At 34.9% G+C, this 20,819-nt stretch overlaps 1 protein-coding gene across 4 annotated transcripts in view; it reads right to left on the reverse strand.

The window, feature by feature from the left end:
• Window positions 1-20,819, reverse strand: part of CDH19 (cadherin 19) — a 115,451-nt gene that overhangs the window by 69,860 nt on the left and 24,772 nt on the right. The window contains exon 3 of one of the 4 annotated variants that reach the window (XM_050323388.1): window positions 5,626-5,792. The exons of the other annotated variants lie outside the window; for them this stretch is intronic. The gene's annotated coding sequence lies outside the window, so the exon portion shown is untranslated. The remainder of the gene's footprint in view (window positions 1-5,625; window positions 5,793-20,819) is intronic. 4 annotated transcript variants of the gene reach the window in all.

Below are 20,819 nucleotides of genomic sequence, written 5' to 3' on the forward strand. Positions count from 1 at the left end.
AGTGGGCTTGAAGTAGCACAGGAAAGCTGTCCACACATCACGTCCATCCTGACAGAGTCAGAAAGATTTATACTCTATAGGAAATACTGTATATACTATTTGAGCTGCCAGATTTTTGTAAGACTCTTCAGAATCACTTGTCAGTCTTTTGAGGATGATCTCCTGATAACTTCTTGAGGAAGTTACTCATCCTAACCACTTCAGTATAAGTAATATAATTTCTGTATCAGGCTGAAAATGAATACACAATTTATCAAATGATACACAGTTAATAGTTTTTTCTCAAATCAAAGCAAACATGATAATATTATACAGCTTCAGGTTCTTTGATAAGCCTGTGTTCTTACTAAACATTATTTAATTATTTATGAAATTAGTTATCAAAAACAAACTGCCAAAGATTTATTTCTGCTGCTCTTACCTGAAGCATTTTTTGTCTATGTTAGGCTAATTCTTTGTCTAAAAATTGGTGTTAGATTTGAGTGAGGAATTAGCATGAACTAAGATCGCATTTTCATAGTTTCTTTTTATATCTAACTTTTTATCATGCTTTGGGTTTTCTTGTTTGTTTGCTTGTTTTTAGAAACAGCAATGTTTGGTTAGAGCTGTTATTTAGTACTTTTGGTTTGTGGTCTGACATGAGCTCTACACAGGGTGAGGTATAACTGATGCAGAACAGAAAAATGTAAAGAGGAGAAGGGGACCTAAGATTGTGGAAATGGAAGAAGCATAATTGGAATTATGTGATATGTTACTATTTACCATCTAGAAAAACTTTTTTACCAACTCTGCTTGTCACTGACTTTCTACCAATACAGAAGAGGTGATGTTTCATTCACCAAGGCAGAATTAAATAGACATAGGTGTAAGAAAAGGGAAAAAAACATTGCTGACAGTTGGAAAAAAGGATATGCTCATTTACTGGCAATGCTGAGTATTGTCACAGGATGTAATCTAAGATGTGCCATGTGAAGCAAACATTAATGAACAGTAGGAAGCAAAGAAAAATGGAAGTTTCGCAGAATTCTTGTTAAAGAACTGATGAGGGGAATGACCAGAATAATGGCCAGACTTTTTAACAAGGTGAAGATAGTATGCAGCTATAAGGAATTAAAAAAAAAAAAAAAAGTTATATAGTCTGTTCTCTATTCAGAAGGAAACACATACTTATTCCCAGCTCAGTGTTCTGATGTGCTTCTCTTTGTCTAGGCTTCTGCTAATGACAAGGAGTCTTTTGATATTAACATTGTAAGGAAAATAGTTTGGACTGTCACATATTAAGGAAAACCTTTACCCTGCCAGCTCTTTCCTGATCTCACAGACGGTGGTATTGCCTTCCAAGAGGGACCTCAGGGATATGGGAGCATTCAGCAGCAACAGGCACCTTGACTGCTGTCCCCACTTCCCTTCAAGGTGTGTTAAGAGCTTAACATCATCTCACTTCACAGGGGAGACTCATTGCTTGCTGACATTAAAATTATTAGCACAATCAACATTACTGGGCAACTCAGTTCTGACCTTGTTGGAGGTTTGGAAGAGTTGAGTGAACATTTTTTTACCTAAAAAAAATGAACCAGTTTTTAATATAGACAATGCGGACTGAGAGAGAAAATTCATAATCCCAGATAAACTGTTTGTAGTATTTCTTTCACTATCTCTATTGTGATTAAAAATAGTAATTCTATCCATCCAAAAGCTATAGTTTAAATTAGGTGTTTGTTTGGAAGCAAGAGCAAGATAATAAATTTGAAATTAAAATGTCTATATAATTTAAAACTTGGTTACTGATCAGCCAACTATAACATGATATTTATTAAAATCTCTTAAAGTTAAGTTTCTGTTCAGAGATAGTGACCACTCATATTTAATGGATATATAATACTTTCTATAATGACTTGAAGAAATTCCTAAGCATTCAGTAGAGTTAGTTTTCTTTTTTTCCTTTTCTTTTAAGAGAAATATATTCCATTTTCTGGAAACTGAATAAAAAATAAAGATGTGAAGCCCCAGGAGAACTGTGTGTGGGGTTTTTTTTGTTTGTTTTGTTTTTGTTTGTTTGTTTTTGGTTTTGTTTTTGTTTTGGGTTTGTTCTAATAAAAAATAATGTAAAATCAACCCACCAAAACTCCAAACATTTAAAGGGATCAGTTTGCTTCTATAGGATTTCACTCACTTGACCTCATTCAGTGGGACACAGGTAAACAGTCTCCCTTAATCACTTTCAATCATGAGAGGAAATCTTTCGGAAGAGCAAAATGTTTTCTTGGAAACTCAAAAGGGGAGACAAACAAAACAAGATAAACAGCAAAACCAAAATAAATAATTAAGTAAAATAATAAAATTTTAAAAATTACAAACCCCCAAAAATCAATGTTTTGTTTCTTCTTATTTCACTTCTTTGTTGTTTAGTTATTTCTCTACTCTGTTCATGGGCTGCATTTACCCAAAGTAGTGGTTTAAAGAAAGTTCTGTGATGGGATTTCAGTGGAAGGACTTCCCTCATAAAAAACAGGGAATAAATTAAAAAATAAATTAAAAAAAAAAGACTTTATAACCAAAGCAAAGCTTGATCATTTTTTTCTTTGAAGATGTTTGTCTCTGAAAGCGGAAAAGAAATTAATAAATTGCATGTATATCCGTTTGCAGAGAATAAGAAGCTGTGGCTTTATCAGCATATAAAGTGATTATTTTAAAAAGACAGTTTTAAAAAGTTTCATATTTTGGAAAAAATTAAATTAAGTTAGCCCAATATCTGTGAGTTTTAGGGCAAGCTGCTACATAAAATTAACATATTTAAAGACTTATCAAATAAGTCCTTTCCTTTGTTTTGCACAGGAGTACATTGCCCCAGTAGACTAGAACTGGAGGGAAAAGGAAATATTCATCCCTGTATCTGGTCTCTGAATACAATATAGATTGGGATTTTTTATGTTTTTGTAAATCATTGACATGAAATATGGGAAAAGTGAAGTATTATTCTTTGGTTATTTTTGTTTCATATATGGTATCAGCTTGTAACCTTTGCTAATATATAATGGAGAAAATAAGATAGGTTATTCAAATATTGATCTGATATCAGAGTAAGGTTAAATTACTCAGTGAAGTACAGCAAGGTTGGGAGAGAGGGATAGAACCTGTGGTTTCAAGGGGTGTGGTTCTCCCATATCACCTATCCCCAAATCATGGCTCTTTGTTTGGAATTTGCATTTGGAATTTTCATCAAGCTAAGCACAGTTACTTCAAGTTAGATAAGAAGCCAGCACATCACTGCTAGAAGGGTGTCATGAAAACAGAAGCAGTGGAGCATCAACAATAACAATGAGACCATTCCTAAAATCTTTATCTCTGGAGACTCAATATTGAATTTGGGGGATTTGTGCTGTTTGGTTTATACTGTTTTTTTAGTGTCGGGATCTTCACCATTTCCAAACAGACTTTTTAATGGCAGCTTTTCCCAGAGCTAGTCTTACCTATAACTACTTAAGGGAGGCACAGCTCCAAAAGGAGCCAAGTGGAACCAAGAAAGCAAAGAGAAGTGGGACTTGGAGGGCTGCATAGACTGAAAAACAATAACCTTTTTTTTCATTCCTGAGTAGTCTCTCATCACTATACAAAATAAATATACTATAGTGAATCAAAGAATTAAAAAAAAAGGTTTCTCTTTCTTCTTTAATAATACTGCAACTAGAACTCCAGTCCTGTTAAAATATCTTACAAATCATGGTTTGTGGAAGAGAAGGTAGAACTACATGAGTCACTATAAATACAAACATGCATAGATTAATCTACAATAGTAGTGAGACTTTTTTCATAGAATTATATGGAATTAGTTTAAAAAACTCTTTTTCTTTTTTCTTTTTTCTTTTTTCTTTTTTCTTTTTTTTTTTTAAACAATATTTAATGATAATCTTGTGCATTTTTTTCTTCCTATGTTATGATTTCTATTTTTTTCCAGAGGGGAAAGGGTTTTAATGAATTGAGACACATTATAATTAATTGTGTACTTAGAGTCATGTGTGAAAATTCTGTGGAAATGATGCATAACCATTCATTAAAAGAAACTGAATATCACACAGTAATCAGACCTTTCCAAAGAAGTTTCCTTTTTTTCCTTTTCCCTTTCCTTTTCTTTTATCAGTGAACACTGTTATGATAGAATTCATTCTGTTTGGAAAATAAAATGCAGACACCTGTTATCTTTTTTCCCCTCTGTTTATATTCCCATCAAAAGATACAATCAATAAGAACATATTCAGGGCAGGAAAATCTTCAAGATGATTCCCTGAAGGAATGGAGTACTCTTATTCTTTTGTTATCAAACACTGTTTAGTTATACACGGAATGAAATTGGGGATGTCATCTCATCTCTGTCTTTAGCCTAAAGCTTCCTGCTGCTGATTAAATCCTAAGATCCTGAATTGGGTTGATATCTGTAAGTAACTAGTTCATATTCTCCCACCTGTCTCCTACAGAGAGACAGTAGCTACTATGAGATACAGATCATATGTAGTGCAAGTCAGAATTCCATAGTGAATTACAAAATATGTTGAAGAATTCAAGACAAATATTTCTTTCCATTTGTCTACATAACCCTCATACACTTTTTCACATACGTGATCAGTTGGCAACAAATGTTAGAGAGCTATTCTACTTCTATGATAAGTAGCTATATAAGTCTTAGCATACTCATTTACATGTAGAAAAAAAGAAACATGGAGGTAAAATAAATATTAGAAATATTAAATGCAAGTTTATGAAGACAAAATCTATAGCTGTGCCTGATCAGCCCATTATTCTGCTGCATTAAAATCTCTCAGTTTAAAAAGTAATGTAGAAATTAGTGCAAGAGCTGGTACAGGGCAGGCTGGGTCAACCTAATTTGGAAAATACATTTATGCTGAAATTTCAGTGACAGAAAAATATCCCTGTTGGATTAGTTCAACAAAACTAAATGAAATATTCCAATTTCAGAAATGTCAATGTGTTTTGGTTTTAGTTTTGTTTTTGCTTTTTAACTAATCCCTATGACATTTCCATTCTAAAAAATGAATGAAATCAAACAGAACAAAATAAAATAAAAGATTCCCATTTGAAGAATTTCATAATGTCAACATTTCATCCCATGTGCCACAAGCAAAACCTAAGTTATAGTTCGAAGACAATTATAAAAAGTTAAAAACTAATTTTTTTGTTTGTTTGTCTGTTTTTTGTAAATATCTGCTGAAAAGGATGCATATGACAAGGTACCCTCACTCTATGTTCCATGGACCAACCTATATATCTACATTGATTTAATTTCTAGGTAGGAGATAGAGGAAATCAGTAAGGTAACTTTTTGGAGCTCTCTGATTTTTTAGAACGAAAAAACTGAGCTTTTGTGTTACAACATGAGAAAAAAGTTTTAAGTCAGCAAAACTTAAATGAGAAGAACCTTGCTTTGTTCGGCACCAATACCAAAACCCCTTTTTTTTTTTTTTTTTTTTTTACGTCAAGGTTCAGAGGTAGACTCTTGACACAACTGAATTTAATACAGAGTTCACAGTTACATTCTGGACACAACAATTTAACCGCAATTGTGATTATAAAGACATTTGTGCTAGCTTGTTTTCGTTTGTTTTTACTTACAGGAGTTTGTTATTGGGGTGCCTGCACCGTCTACCCTGGTGTTAGGCCGATGCCTCCATCCAAACCGAGCTGCTGAGAGTCTGCAGTGCAGACCTCAGACTGCAGCAAGAGCCGAGACCTTTCTCCTGGGGCAGGGACAGGCAGCAAGGGGAAGTAATGGCTTTAAACTGAAAGAAGGTAGACTTAGATTAAATATTAGGATTTAATTCTTTACTGCGAGGGTGGTGAGACACTGAAACAAATTGCCCAGAGCAGGTGTGGATGTCCCATCCTTGAAAGTGTTCAAGACCAGGTTAGACAGGGCTCTGAGCAACCTGATTTAGTGAAAGGTTTCCCTGCCTGTGTCAGGGGAGCTGGAACTAGGTGACCCTTAAGGTCCCTTCCAACCCAAAACATTCTATATAGTCATATTCTATTCTATGATTCTATTCTATGATCTTTAAACATCAAAGACAGTGCAGGCAGTACTGATTAACTGCTGCTTGTAAAGTATTTCTATCTGATCTATGAGCAGGATGGGCAAATGCAAACTTTTATAGCTTCATTGACTGCTGTATAGAATGTGCCAGTTAGACCAGCTGAAGCCTCTGACACGAATGCTACAGCATGACTAACAGCATGGAAACACATTGACCTCTAAGAGTCAGAGTCAGTGGCAACCAACAAGACCTTGTGCGATAAAATCTGAGGAGAAAAATCAGCCTAGCTTTTCAGATATTTTACAGCAAGCTGAAAATATTCACAGAGGCTCTTATTTTTAAAATCATCATCTCTGTATATGTTTTATTCTTTGGTACTAAAAATACAAAAATTTAATACAGAATTAATTTTTATGAATTTGTGTTAGTCTTCACCTACTGGAGAGAAAAAAATGGATATATATATGTAGTTGATAGTGATATACCAAAAGGACAATTAAAATACAGTAAAACTATAAAATAGAGATGTTAAACTTTCTACTTTTTGGAGTGGCACTGCTATTGCAAAACAGGATAGAATAAGCAGGATAGAATAAACAGGAAAAGTATGAAATGATGCAGAAGTGATCTTGAGAATGACAATTTCACAGTATTGAAGAAACCTGCCAACTATTGGAGAATACAAAAGAATCAAAGGAAAAAAAAATTATTGAAAGAGAGAGAAACAACCAGATCTCCTCTTCACAGTTATGAAGAAATATGGTCAAAATTAAGTATATGTAGATGCCGTAAGTAGGCTGGGGAAAGAGGGTAGGAAGAGAATTACTATTCTGAATTAAAATATCGAGTTCATCTTTCCAAGAATAAAGCAGATGGAGAAACTGTGACTGGATTGGTTTGGACACTAGCCAGATGGAGGACCAGTTATTCTAGCAGCCAGAAGAAAGGGGAGAGCAACCTGTGTGAAACACAGCAAGGCCCCAGACAGATGAAGATGTGAGTAGCCCAGGAGCAAGGTCAGCCCTACCTTGGGTGCTGGCCAGCTCACCCGCAGAAAGATGGAGAACAGCTTGTGCAGCAGTCAGGCTACTGCCTTCAAGAGCCAACCAAAATCCCGCCTAAATGGCAAGGCTTTGGGGTTTCACACAGAGAAGAATATTGATAGAAGAAGGAACTATTATTGGATGACCGTACTCTTCAGAGTGTTTAGGGATTCAGGAAGCTAAATCTAGCGAAGATGCAACAGGGCACTTGAATTTTGTTATTTGGTACAAAACACTAAAGATCTAGTTTCTATTTTTTACCTTGTCCAGATGACTTACTTCCTAAAGTGCAAAATGTTATTTATTCAAATTTCCTAGAGTTTTCAAAGTTTATTTTAGACCCAGTCTCAAATTTGACTTTTGGTTAGAGAGCTTACAAGTAATGGCCAGTCTTCGCGAGCGAAGATCTGGGGAAGGTCTTTATACCTTCTAGCCTGCGCATTGGATTTTTAAGGTGAGACACAGTGTGCACGGAACTGAGCCCACCCTTTAATCCTAAGGTTCATCTGCCGGGGCCAAGCGAGCTTGGACAGTGGCAGCGAGGTCCTTAGGATGTAGATGGGTTGCCTTTAAGGGTTAACGAGCTCCACCTGCCCGGGAGTGGCCCTGACTGGGAATTGAACCTGGGCCTCGCCAGTGACAGCGCCGCGCCCTTAACCACTAGACCACCAGGGGCTCCAAAAGTAGCATTCATATTATTATTGCTATGAAAACTAAGATGTTTGTTCTTTATTTCATGTGGAAAAAATGAAACATTTTTCAGTATTCACTTAAGAAAATAACTGGCATAACTTTCCTTAGTATTGGTCTGTAATTTATTACTGTTATTCATCCTTTAATTTCAACATGACAAATTAAAATCATACTTAAATCGCAACCCTAAAAGAGTAGATTTGACCATTAGAAAAAATTTTTCTCTGTATCGTGTTTTTTTAATACCATGCCTCTATCCAGATGCAGATTGGAAATCTGAAAGTTTGCACCATAAAACTGTGCAAAAATGCATGTGATAGAGGAAAACTGAGTTAGAAGTTTAGAAACTATAATCTGTGGATAACATATGTGTAGTTTCTTTCATAGGTACAAGTATACTAAAGGTAACAAAAGACAGTGTTTATCTGCCTGGTTGCACTTCTGATCTTATGTGATTATATGTAATCTCATAAAAGTGATGTACTTTAAAATAAAATGACACACACTGGGGTAGTGGTTAGTATAGCTCTTTATCTCATCTCTCATCTCGGTTTCTATGATTTTTATATGTGCTGGAAAGCTAATTGTTCCCTGGCATCCAGGGACCCCATATGCTGTGGAGGATTCTCTAGTGATGGAGGTTACCTGGCCAAAGTATGAAAGGTCCCTGAAACTGGTATGAAGAGGAATATCTAAAGTGTATATATATCTAAAGGAATTGCTAAATTTGATAAACAGTGTACCTATAGATATACAGTTCTGTACTACATTATATAGACTTGCCAATTTGATTTCTTCCACCATTGCTATCTCCATTTTACCATCTCTATAGAATTGTAGTTTCCTAATGAAGTACATTCTTAAATTCAAATAATAGTCCAGGACTTTACTATCATCAATATGGATGGTATTAGTAATGAAGAAGATAGCAATTTCAGGATTTACAACTTGTTAGTTTAAACTATGCTACAGAAAACAAAATGAAATGGCGTATGCTGCTGTGAATTCTGTATTAAAAGAATGCTCCAGGCCTGACGTGCAGAGAATAATTTCTACATAGTGTCTCACATGATTCTATATTAAGTAACACAGAAACAAAAACAAAACCAAAAACAAACAACAACAACAAAAATTACAAAAATCTACTATGCTGGAGTCTACAAAGACAATCAGATTATCGGATTTACATTGTCAATGATCTATTGTCTGACTTTAGAATAATTAGTCAGTCGGTGATTCTATAAATGGACTTTGTCTTCTTAGGACCACCTCTTTCAAGAAAGCAAGGTCAGCCTTCAAGCTTGGTCGAATGATGACGTCACTTTTAATGAGCTAAGGGTTTTGTGTTGAGGAAAAAACACATACTCTAAGACTTACCATGCTTTGTCTGGATTTATCTCTGAAGATCTTTTTTTTAAGTGGTTTAGTCATAAAAGAAGTTTACCAATGATCAGTTTAATAATTATCTAATTTTGTTTTCTCTTTGTTTAGCTTTTTAATATTGTGTAACTATGTATACATATGCATTTGTGTTTATAGTTATATATGTATTTTGGTAGCTGCTTGCTACTCATATTCTGCAACTGTTTTTCATGTAGAATGGGCTATCTACGACCCTGGAGTCAAATGCAGCAGAGAGGAGGCACAGGGTAAGTGCAGAGGCCTTAAAATTATGGCCATGGTGTAGTAGTGTAGGTGACACACCACTATTTATGAGAAGAATGTAACCTGTTAACTGGGGTAAACATTTAAAACATGTCATACATGCTGCATTTAGATGTAAAATGATCCTGTAGACCAAGGTACTACAAATAAAAAGAAAATGGCCTCAGGCAATGAGGGGGAAGATGTCTAAAGTTAACTACTTCCAGTGAAGGACTACAGAAAGTGAAGATCCAATGTACAATTTTCCTCCACCCAAACTGAAAGTACTGATCTCAGAACTCAATAGGACACTAGACAGGGTTAACACTTCATCCAAAAAAAAAGGAGAGCATACCAGGAAACTTGAATTTATTAATCTTAATTATCTATATTTTGAACTATTTGAACTATTATGAATTTTGAATTTATTAACATGGTAATTGTAGTAATATTAGTTGTTATTTCATTTGACTCAAGATTTAAACTGGAATAAAAACATCTTGATTTTTAAGATAATGTGTTGGTTGCTTATAAAAATATTTGGGACCAATTAATTCAGAGGAATCTAAGCAAACTATTCTTCAAATTAGATGCATCAAACAGGTAGCACAAGTGTGCATGTACCACAGTGCTTTGGAATTTGAGATTCTTTGTTCATTAAATGAGTTAATGCTTGCCCTATAGCATGACGTTTTGAGGATTTTCAAACAAAAAAAATGTTTATGGGTAATAATTTATGAATTTATAAAAAAATTATAAATTATATTAAAATTATTAATAAAAGCAAAGAATGAATCAAAGCATATAATTTGTATGTTCAGTTATCAGAATAAGTAAAAGTAAGTTCCATCAATTTAATAACTTCAATTTTATTATTATAAGCAATAAACCAAGTTCTCAAAAACTGATATGAAAACAATGTATCATGTCAGTTGACTAAAGTATAAATTGACAATTTTTCCTGGATCATAAAACTTTCTGGAACGTACATTTGTAGAAACATGAGCAATCAAATATTTAACACAATAAATTAATAAATTTCTAGTGTAGTATATGATATTTCCCGAGGAAATTAGTTAATTTTTTCTTTGAGTGCCCAAAGAACCTCTGATCCAAACATCACATATTATTTTTTCTCAATTTATCTGACTAACCAGCTACAATGGGTATATAGAGTATTATATACCATAAGGACTCTTTTAAAAAGACCATGTTCAACAAAAGGAGAAACAGAGTTTGCAATAAAACCCTAAGATTAATCCAACAAGATAGTAAGGCCTTCTCATCTTGGGATTTTAATGTCACATAACATAATATTTACAAATTATAGCTTAGTAGTTTTTTTAGACATAAAGTTTTACAATCATTCTTAAAATAAAAGATATTGAAAGGGAATGTACAGCTGTTCAAAATATAATTTGTAATTAATAAAATTAACACAAGAATATTATAAGTTATAATAATCATTTTCTCTAGTTCAATGCGAAGACATTTCATTTTTAGTTGTATTTGAGTTTCTGCCCTTTTTGCTTCTGAGGCAAATGCAATGTCACAAACCAATTCACTCTTTCATATTACATCTCTTCCACTTGATTTTATTTCATAAAACCTTCAAACTACTAGAAATATAATTGTGTAAAAAAATAAGGGCATTGCTGAAGAAATAAATTTATTCTGAAGTGCTGCCCCACTAGGTTAATGGTACTATTAGTTTTTCATATTATGCACAGTAATATCTAGGAGACTCAAATAGTATTTTCATTGTGTTACATACAGCGCATGCAGACAATACAGTTTCTTTGTCCAAAAATATATGTACCCTAAATACTTCAGTTAAAAATCAGAGGTTCTGATGATCCTTTTAAGTGTTACCTGATATTCATACGTTGAAAACAATAATTCATCATCATCTGTATATGATCTGTTAATTTTAAACATCAGAAAAATAACAGAAAATGGATTTTTCTTTCAATAATAAAAATAAAACTTGCAAAAATTTGTATGTTTATACCAGAGCACTTCCAAGGCAAAAAAATTTTCATCTCTGAATTTACCAGTGCCTGTGAGGCTGAAAAACTAGAGATTTTCCAAAACCATATATTTCCATAAGAATTTGAATATTCTGTTCAGTGACTCTAGTAGATCAGAAACATGAAAAAAAAGTTCTGAGACCTCAACTTCTGTGTATTGCCATTTAAGAAGTTTTAGCTACAAGTACAAATGAAAACTAGAAGTTTAGATTTTCATGGATATTTTTAAAAGTAAAAAAATTTTGTATCTGTGCCTGCTTTGAATTCAATTCTTAATTAATGCAAATTACTTTCCTTGTCTTAAAGGAAAAAAAAAGTTTTTTAGGTGCTTTATACACATAAAATGTATTTAACTGCATTTCTACTATATTGCTCAGTTATGCCAATTTTCAACCAATATTTTGCATCAACCTATTGCTCCAGTACTTACGAGATATGATATTCATATTCACTTAATGCAAATGCAGGCCTTCTTTACGTAAACTGCAATAAATGTAACAGGAATAACTAATAATCCTTAAAGATATTTTTGCATGACCATAGTTTCTTCTGAGAATGTTTATAACCATGACTTTCAAGGGTATTTAACCTATGTTCAGCAGAAAGTTGGAATAGATGCAGTATCAGTGCAGATGGCATTGCAGGAACGCTGGAATAGCCACATGGGATGAGACTGAGGTCTAGCTAGTATATGGGCCAGTTTTCAACAGTTGTTAATGTTAACCTGATCCTGAAAGGTAGCAAAAGGAGGTAGTAAGGGATTCTGGGGTAATATGATTCTCACTTCCTATTCTGAACTATTCTAATCAAGAGCTTGATCAAATCCTTCAGTGGTTTCAGATTTCTCCAACGTTATCTTGAAGACAAAGAAATGGAAGAATTATTTCCTTCAGAGCAGGGTAGATCTGGAAGAGAAATCAGGTTTTTCAAAAGGTGGTAATACTTCGCATTGGCCTGAATAACTAAAGCCTTTCCACAGAGTAAGCTGAAAACATGTGTCATAATTCCCTCTACTACAGTGGGAGAAGATTCTGAGCAAGGCACAAGGACTGGTTGAACTGCACTTCTTAAAAAAAAATGAAGAGAAATATAGGATCTGAGCAAATAACACCAGTAAAGTTCTAATATTTGAAAACTGATAACTGATAATTTACTATCTGACCCATAACATTGAAGATTTGGGTTCAGAATTGTTCTATTTCTTGCTTTTGGAGAAGGTACATTAGCAGTCCAGGGGTTGGAGTAGTTTCCAAAAAAGTATCATAAAGGAGTGTCATAGTTCTGATTTTAGCAAAGAATTTTTTCTTCCCCTTCCCCCTGCCGTGTGTGTGTGTGCTCTGTATATTGCCCATTAGGTGAACAAAAGAATCGGCCTGGCTCAGTAATAGCCGAGAGATTAGTCTCCTTGACAACAAAGGGGGAAGAGTTGAGGGGGAGCTGGTGTGTGGGGCTGGAAGGAGGTGGGGAAGGAAGGTGTGGCTGGTGTGTGTGGGCCAGTGAGGCGAGGACCTGCGGTAAGCTGCAGAGCTGCCTAGTTTGCTTCTTTTCTTCCTGTCGGAGTGGAGTTTGTTGCTGTTCTCTTCTCAGCTGTTGCTGGCTGCAGGCCCTGCTTAACACTAATCCTAATCAGCTGAAGTTTGTGAGTTTTCTTCCATTGGGAGAACTTTCTGTTTTATTGCTGTTTTTTTTCTTTTCCTTCCCCCTTCCCCCCCCCCAGTCCCTCTCTCTCTCTCTCTCCTTCCCCAGTGTGGAAAGGAAGGGGAACCGAGTTTTTTTTTGGTTTTTAGTTTGTACCTGGAGAGTACTGTTTTGGTTTTTTTCCCCATCCCACGGGCGGTGACTAGGGATTCCATAGCGCTGCCTGGTGACGGGCACTGGACATTACAAGTTCTGCTTCCTCCAGTGATCCAACAGCGCCACCTGGTGACTACAATAGGACACTACAAGTTTTTGCACCTTCAGTGACCCAACAGCGCCACCTGGTGAATGATACAGGACATTAGAAATTTTGCATCTCCAGTGACCCGACGGCGCCCCCTGCTGACTGTGGTTGGAACTGCACCAAAGGGTGCAAAAAAATTGAACTGTTTGATTTTCTTCTTGCCGGTTTATCGGTTTTGTTCTTAAAGGGGATTATTGGTGGGTATAAGAGTATTGCTTAGTTATTTTACTTGTTTTTTTTTTTTTGTTCCTGTTAATACACACATACCTTTAATAAAGGGCTGTTATTTTCCCTTTTCCATACTTTGTTTTCCTTCAATCAAAGCCTCTTAATTTTGGATTTATAATTACTTGGAAAGAGAAGTTTGGGTCTCTTCCTCCTAATCCATCCTCAGCAAAAGACCCTTGTCTCATTTAAACTGGGACAAGGTGCCTGGCCTAAAACACGTGGTCTTCTGAAGTATAACAAAAATAAATAAAAAAAAAAATGAAAGAATACTCAGATCTTGTGGGAAGTAGTTACTAGAGAACAGCAATACTACTAGGTATTACACATCAGTACAGATATGTACTAAATTCTACTCCATCCAAAATCTTGCTCAAGGTAAAGAGGTAATATGCTGTGATTGTTTTGGGTTTTGTTCCTCAGGCTTGAAAGAAAGTAGTTGATGGAAGAAGATAACAAGGATTGCTATTTGCTCTATCAAATTTAGCCAAGGTGAGAGAAAATACATTGATATGAAATATGACTTGAAATTAAATTGGAAGGCTGAAAGCAAGTAATTGTCTTTAAATATGGCATCAAATTAAGGAACAGTTGGTATTTGCTTAGAACAGATGTTAAAGATCATTATTATAACCGCTGGTAATATTGTATCTTACAATATGCAATATATTATCACAAAAATAGTGTGGAAAGAAAAGTAAGTCCCTGTTGTAAATACTCACAATTTTAAGGGGGGAAAACTGTCTTGATTAATATTAATTGAGACCCAAAAAAATATAACACATGCCTTAAGTAATCTAAAAAACTCATACTTTGCTCATAAAAAGATAAAGTAGAATAAAAGTTCACCAAAATCTCTGAATAAAGAAAGAAGGATAAAAAACTGTGAGAGTGACACCTTATTATGTAGTGCTAAGTGAGAAAGAGTTTCTCACATCTGCACTGGAGCAGATGACAAACATCATTACTGTGAACATCAATATCAGCATCTAAGTTATCTGCACATTTGAACAGTACAAAGGTACTACTCCCAAAGGGAGATGTCACTGACTGCTGCTAGCCAACCAAGGAAAAGAACGATGTTTTGTGTACCTTGTTGTAAATATAGTGTTTTGTAATCAATGGGATGTTCAATGGAGACATTAAAGGAAAGGTATATAAATTTAAATCTGTAAAGTATCTAGCCTACAGCTTAGGCAGATATTATAAGAAACAGGAAGAAATTACTTGCCAGAAAACAAATACACATAAAAAACCTTCAGACAAGTTTTCAGAAATAAAACCCAACCCTGTTAAATGTGTGTCCTGGCCTCCCCATCAAAGGATGGGGATGGTTGTTGTTTCGTTTTGGTCTTTTTCCCCTAGAGCTTTTCCTAGATACTGTCAAAAGCTGGAAGTCTAGGTGAGCTTTGATAAAGACGTTCTGATAATGGTCCATCTCGATCCTCCCTTTTTTTTTTTTTTCTTTTTTTTGTTCTCCTAACACTGATTTATAAAGAAGATAATAATAATGACCAGCCTTCGTGAGTGACGTTCCAGGGAAGGTCTTTACACCTTCCAGCCTGCGCATTGGATTTTTTTTTTTTTAGGTGAGACACAGTGTGCGTGGAACTGAGCCCACCCTTTAATCCTAAGGTTCATCTGCCGGGGCCAAGCGAGTTTGGACAGTGGCAGCGAGGTCCTTAGGACGTAGATGGGTTGCCTTTAAGGCTAACGAGCTCCATCTGACCTGGGGAGTGGCCCTGACCGGGAATCGAACCCGGGTCTCGGCAGTGACAGCGCCGCGCCCTTACCACTAGACCACCAGGGGCTCCCTATAAAGAAGATATTTTCTTGGGAAAGTATGCACCATCTTTTTGCTAAAGATAGCAGTAAAAGTTCAGGTACACAGATTAGGAAAACATATAAATGAAAATGCTAGGATTACAAGTTTCAAAACTATATGCTACTGTCTGGAAAAAAAAAACAAACAAAAAAAAACCCACAGTAAAAGTATCCATGTAACATATTAAAGCATTGGAGTTTACCCAGTTTATATGGGAGAACCTCACTTGTACTTTTTTGCAAGGTTTTAGACTACCTTTTTTCAGGCACTTAAAATATCTTCTATAGCTTGAACTTGACTTGTTAGTCCCAAGTTTGTGTTGTAATATTGCTGCTTATTATACTTATATTTTATTTGCTCTCTTCCTGCCTTCTAATAAGGAAACTGAAACTGCAAGGATAAAAAAGACAAAAAGGGAAAGGCATACATAATGTAATTCATACAAAAGTGCTCTAAGTGGCTCAGTTAGATATAGTTTTGACATATGGGCTAAATTAAGACTTTAAATAGTGCAATACATCTTTTAATGCAAAAGAAATAGTATAAATGGGACTCAATTAACGAGCGGAAAATGTAAAAGACATTCTGGAAAAGCTATAAATTGCTTACTAAAATAAACCAGCAAAATTAATAGATAATGACTCTTGCAGCTCACTGTCATGTCCTCTTAACCACAACATCCATCAGAAAAAAAAAACATTCTTAGACCGAGTTATTTTACTCATTGAAGCTGCATGGGTGAACACTCTGATGAGAATAATTGAAAGTCTCTTAAATTGCCAACACAGAGGTAAAACAGGACTTCTGATTAAAAAAAAAAAAGAAAAAGAAAAGAAAAAAAGTTAGCGCTTCCAAGACCCATATGTTCACGCATAGATCCCTACTCTATGCAGGATCTCTTTTTTTGAAGTAAAAAAGAGGCATCTATCAGTAAAACATGAATCCTCAGATTGAGGGAATGGCTGCTGGTCCCTGCTTCTGCTCCAAGCAGGGCCTTCCTGCCTCCCAGTTTGTTCCTCCTGCAAAAGGATCTGGCCTGCAGGTGGATGGTAGAACAATGACACAGCAGGCAGCCCTTCGGGAAGGGGAAAAATGCAGAGAGAGGTGGGGAAAGGGTAGGTTTGTGCCACATTCACTGCCCCTGACATGACAGTTTTTCTTCCCCAGGGTCAGAGAGGAGGGGCACAAGGCAGCAGGACACGATGCTATGTTTAACCACAAAATTATTAAAACAGAAGTTTTTATTTCCTTTCCTATAACTGTTGGTGTTACCGCTATTGCCATCTTCTAAGATAAATAATTCATTTCAAGCTTCAGTAATTTTATTTCATGCTCACAGAAGAAAAACTGATGAGGTGGTTTGATTATTTATATTACTGCTGGGGGTAGTGACTTTAACACTGACATTCCAAATTGATGTATAGTTCTGCTTTACACAAAACTACATGATAGTTACAATGTCATCTTTTATTAGTGAGCTACCATTTAGTTCCTCAAAGAACAGCAATTTTTTTCCTTTTTTTTTCTTATTAGACAAATATCAGCATGCTTGTAGCAAGCATGGGTAGAGCCCTTCTCAAATCTTCATTCGTGAAGCCTAGCCATGATGATGGTGATGATGATGGAGACAAATATAAATAATTCAAAATATTAAGATGATTTATGTTCTTTTATCTACTTGTATGAAGATTTTTTCTTGTGGCAGTATTTTTATTTACTTCTAAGATAACCTAGCCAAGCATACAACTAATATTCTAACCCTGTTAACAGTGCCTTAGACTTCAATGAACCTTTTTTTATTGTTACTTAATTTACCTGGTGTCTACAGTTCTAGGGTGTTTTTTTTCTCTAATTTTTCCTCCTGATGTTTATTGTACACATGGTACTTGGTGATTATCATTTTATGTGTCATTTACTATGACACTCTTTCCAAGGTTGCTAGAATGCTCTCATTTATTGTCTACAGAGTAGGTTGTGTCTTCAAACGTTTATAACTTTATCCCATTAATTCTTTTTCCATTTCTGTTTTGCACACTGTTGGAATTGGTCATGTTCTGATATTTCAAAGAGCAGCAGGAGAAGGAAGAAATTCATCAGTAGAAGTAAACCAGGCACAATGTTCCACTTTTAGACTATAGTTTGTGATCCAAAGGGTCCTTAATATGAAACTAATGATAGAGGAAGCCTCTTTGAGGAGGAAAGGTGGTCCTTAATCCTCAGTAAGTTTCCAATGACAGTATATATTGAAATACATATCTCTTCAAAACATTCCAGGTTTGACAGACTCATCTTTTCACAAAAATTTCTCAAGCAAAAACTTTCACATAATTTCTATTCATTTTGTAAGCCATTCATCTTGCAGTGGGAATTGCTGGTGTTTTGAAATGATGGTGTCTTTGTTAGGGAATACAAAGGATGTTGTGGAGAGGGAGGGGCAAGGGACAATATTTTCATAGTAATACTGGAGCAGGTTTACAAATTTAGAGAGAAACACAGCAAATGATAAGTCTGTGATGACATTCTTGGGTATATTGTTACCTAAAGGCAGAACTATCAGAAATTATACACTCGTGATAAGCCTACAGAAACAAATATGAAAATCTTCATGTGTGCATCCTGTTTCTATGAGCTACAGATCTCTTTCACCAAAGACATGGTCACTTAGGTATATTTGCTTTCTTATAACTACACACATTCAAAAACCTGAACCTTTTTTATCTGTAGTTTATCATAACCAATTTAGTTGTATCATTTTGTCTTAATTACAGCATAATATTTTTACATATAAAGCAAAATGTATTTTTCTGTTTGTTATGGGAACTTCACCAAACTAATATCAAGTTTTGTCATTCATACAGTCTCAGGGATAAACAATACAATTATTTAGATATAAGCTAGCAGTGTGGCAAAATATGTTTGAGAGAAAATATTGGGGTCAGACTCTTGAATGGAGAGAAAATCCAAGTTTTTTAAAAGAAATTGGAAGATCAAAATGAGGGTAAGATTTCAAGAAAACAGATAGAGATAGATATAAATCATTACATCTGAATGTTGTTTAACCGCCTAGGTAATAAAATTATGCTATGGATAAGGCTGCACTTTCACAGAACTGAGGAAAAGCTCAGCATGCAGAATATTTTGAAAGGCCTACCCAGTTACTGTGGTGTTCAACAAAGAAAAACTTAATCATGAAAGGGCAGTCTGTGACTTTTTGAAACAGTGAAATCTGCTAAGAACATAGGAAAAAAGAAAAAGAAAGGCATGAAGGAATGGGATAAAGTATTCCCTGTGATATAGGTAGGATAAAAAAATAATGTCATTCTACATGAGACAGCATGAGGATAAATATCAGGAGAAAAATGTAACAATGAGAATAGGTAAGTGTTATTTCTTTGTTATAAACTGGTAAGCATTAAGTTAAGGGTGATATATACAGGAGTTTACAATGTGATATAGAATAAAGAATAAAATTGAGAGTGATGGAGGTCTAGATGCAGGCGGGAAGATGGGTAATAACATTTGGCTTTTAGATCAGACTATTGAAACATCTGTCAGCAATGTTTTAAGTTCAGCTGATTTTGCCTTCTGGTAAAGAAATGATCTAATGATGCCTTAAGGTCTATCCTGGCTTTATTTTCTAAGATTCCAGTGTTCTAGGATATAAGGTTATCTCTAACATCATGTTTTTTAATATCAAAAGGCTGTCAGAACAATTTGTTCTAAAAGTCAGTTTTCAACAATGTAATAATTGTCCTTAGCCAATCTTTCTACCTATTATCCAACAGTTAAAGATTGATTTATACTGCATGGATGAACATATTTTCATTATTCGCTAGATTTTAAACCAGTTGAATGAAATGTGGAAGGAAGTAGCCTTTCTTTTAAAATTTATTTCTCTATACTTCTCTGAAATCTTATAAACCTTATGTCATTGGCTTTAAAATGTGGGGTTTTTCTCCTTGTTCTTATGCTTTTGTAAGCTCTCATCAACATCAGATAGCCTGGCACCAAAACTGGTATAAAGACAGTGATTTTGATTTGCACTAGTGACTACAGCAGCTGGACCTCATTTGAAACTCAGTTCACATTGTGACTTGATTATAAAACCAGCAATGTTCTCTATTTTTGCTAGATCATGAAGACAGTCTAGCAGGGGCTAACCTCAAGTTTTATCTTTACATCCGATCTTTGTTTCTGAAAATCAGTGAAATAGAACAATCAATAATTTGTCTTCCTTAATAGAATTTATTTCACTTCTGGATTAGGATTAATATAAAAACATTCCTGAGGCTTCAGACCCTTGCCATTAGATAGAAATTGCAGTTTTAGGAACCTGTCAATGAATGTACCATTCACTCCTACACAGAATGTCAAGTCAACCAAACAAAAGAAAAAAACTGGGAAGCTTGCTTCATATATTCAAAAAAATACATCTATTTTTACATTAAACATTTGAGAGTGGAGAAGTGATGCCAGAGAATGAGGCTTATTTTTAATATACTAGTTTATCCATTTTAAACAAAAGATCTCACAATACTCCCAAATACTTTTTTTGCTCAAAGATAAATAGCCTAATGACACTTATGGAATCTCCTAAAGTGCTTTACATCAACAAAAGTTACTGTCATAGGTGTTTGAGTGAATTTTTACTTCACTTTGAATTATTATTTATGTCATCCCAGGAGATACATGACTCCTCTACAATGTATTTTCATTAAGATTTAATAGGTTATTCATAATGAGTTGGCTTCTTTCTTTCTTTGCAGTTTTTCCCCATAATAGCACTTGTTACTCAAGAAAACCCCAACCCTGTATTTTTGAAATAGTGTGTGTCAGTGACACTTTTTTTTTGAGTGGAGAATGTATTTCCAAACTGTTAGCAGAGAAATACTTAGGAGATGATATCTCATAAAGGTTAGAGTACTCTCTATTTTTCATGTGGCAGTATAATAAGAAACAACATGACAGGTTGGGAGGAAGAACCTTGAAGTTGTAGCTACCTGCATAGAAATGAAAAATGGAGGGAAAGAAGTTGAGTAACCTTGCTCTGTCATATGTGTGTCATACTCCCAGATCAGTGATCAATTCTAGCAGGATACAGGCACTTGTTTTAGTGACCTCAACTTGCTAGTGCTGGTGAAAGTCAGTTACTGCTGCAAAGAACAAAAAGAAGAGGTGGACTGATGATAAATAAGAAAGAATGGAGGGAGAAAAAAAGAAAGCAGTTGGATAGAAATCTCAGCATGAGTCCTTGGAGAAGGACTGTTGGCCCAGAAAGTATCTTATTTGCTGTGGTTTTTTTCCTTTCTTTTTTTTCTTTTCTTATTTTTTTGTGTCATTTCATGAAGCTTTGTTTTTCTGACAATATTTCAC

This window comes from Myiozetetes cayanensis, unplaced genomic scaffold (assembly GCF_022539395.1).
Source record: "Myiozetetes cayanensis isolate MyiCay16 unplaced genomic scaffold, myiCay2020 scf1, whole genome shotgun sequence".
NCBI classification, from domain to species: domain Eukaryota; kingdom Metazoa; phylum Chordata; class Aves; order Passeriformes; family Tyrannidae; genus Myiozetetes; species Myiozetetes cayanensis.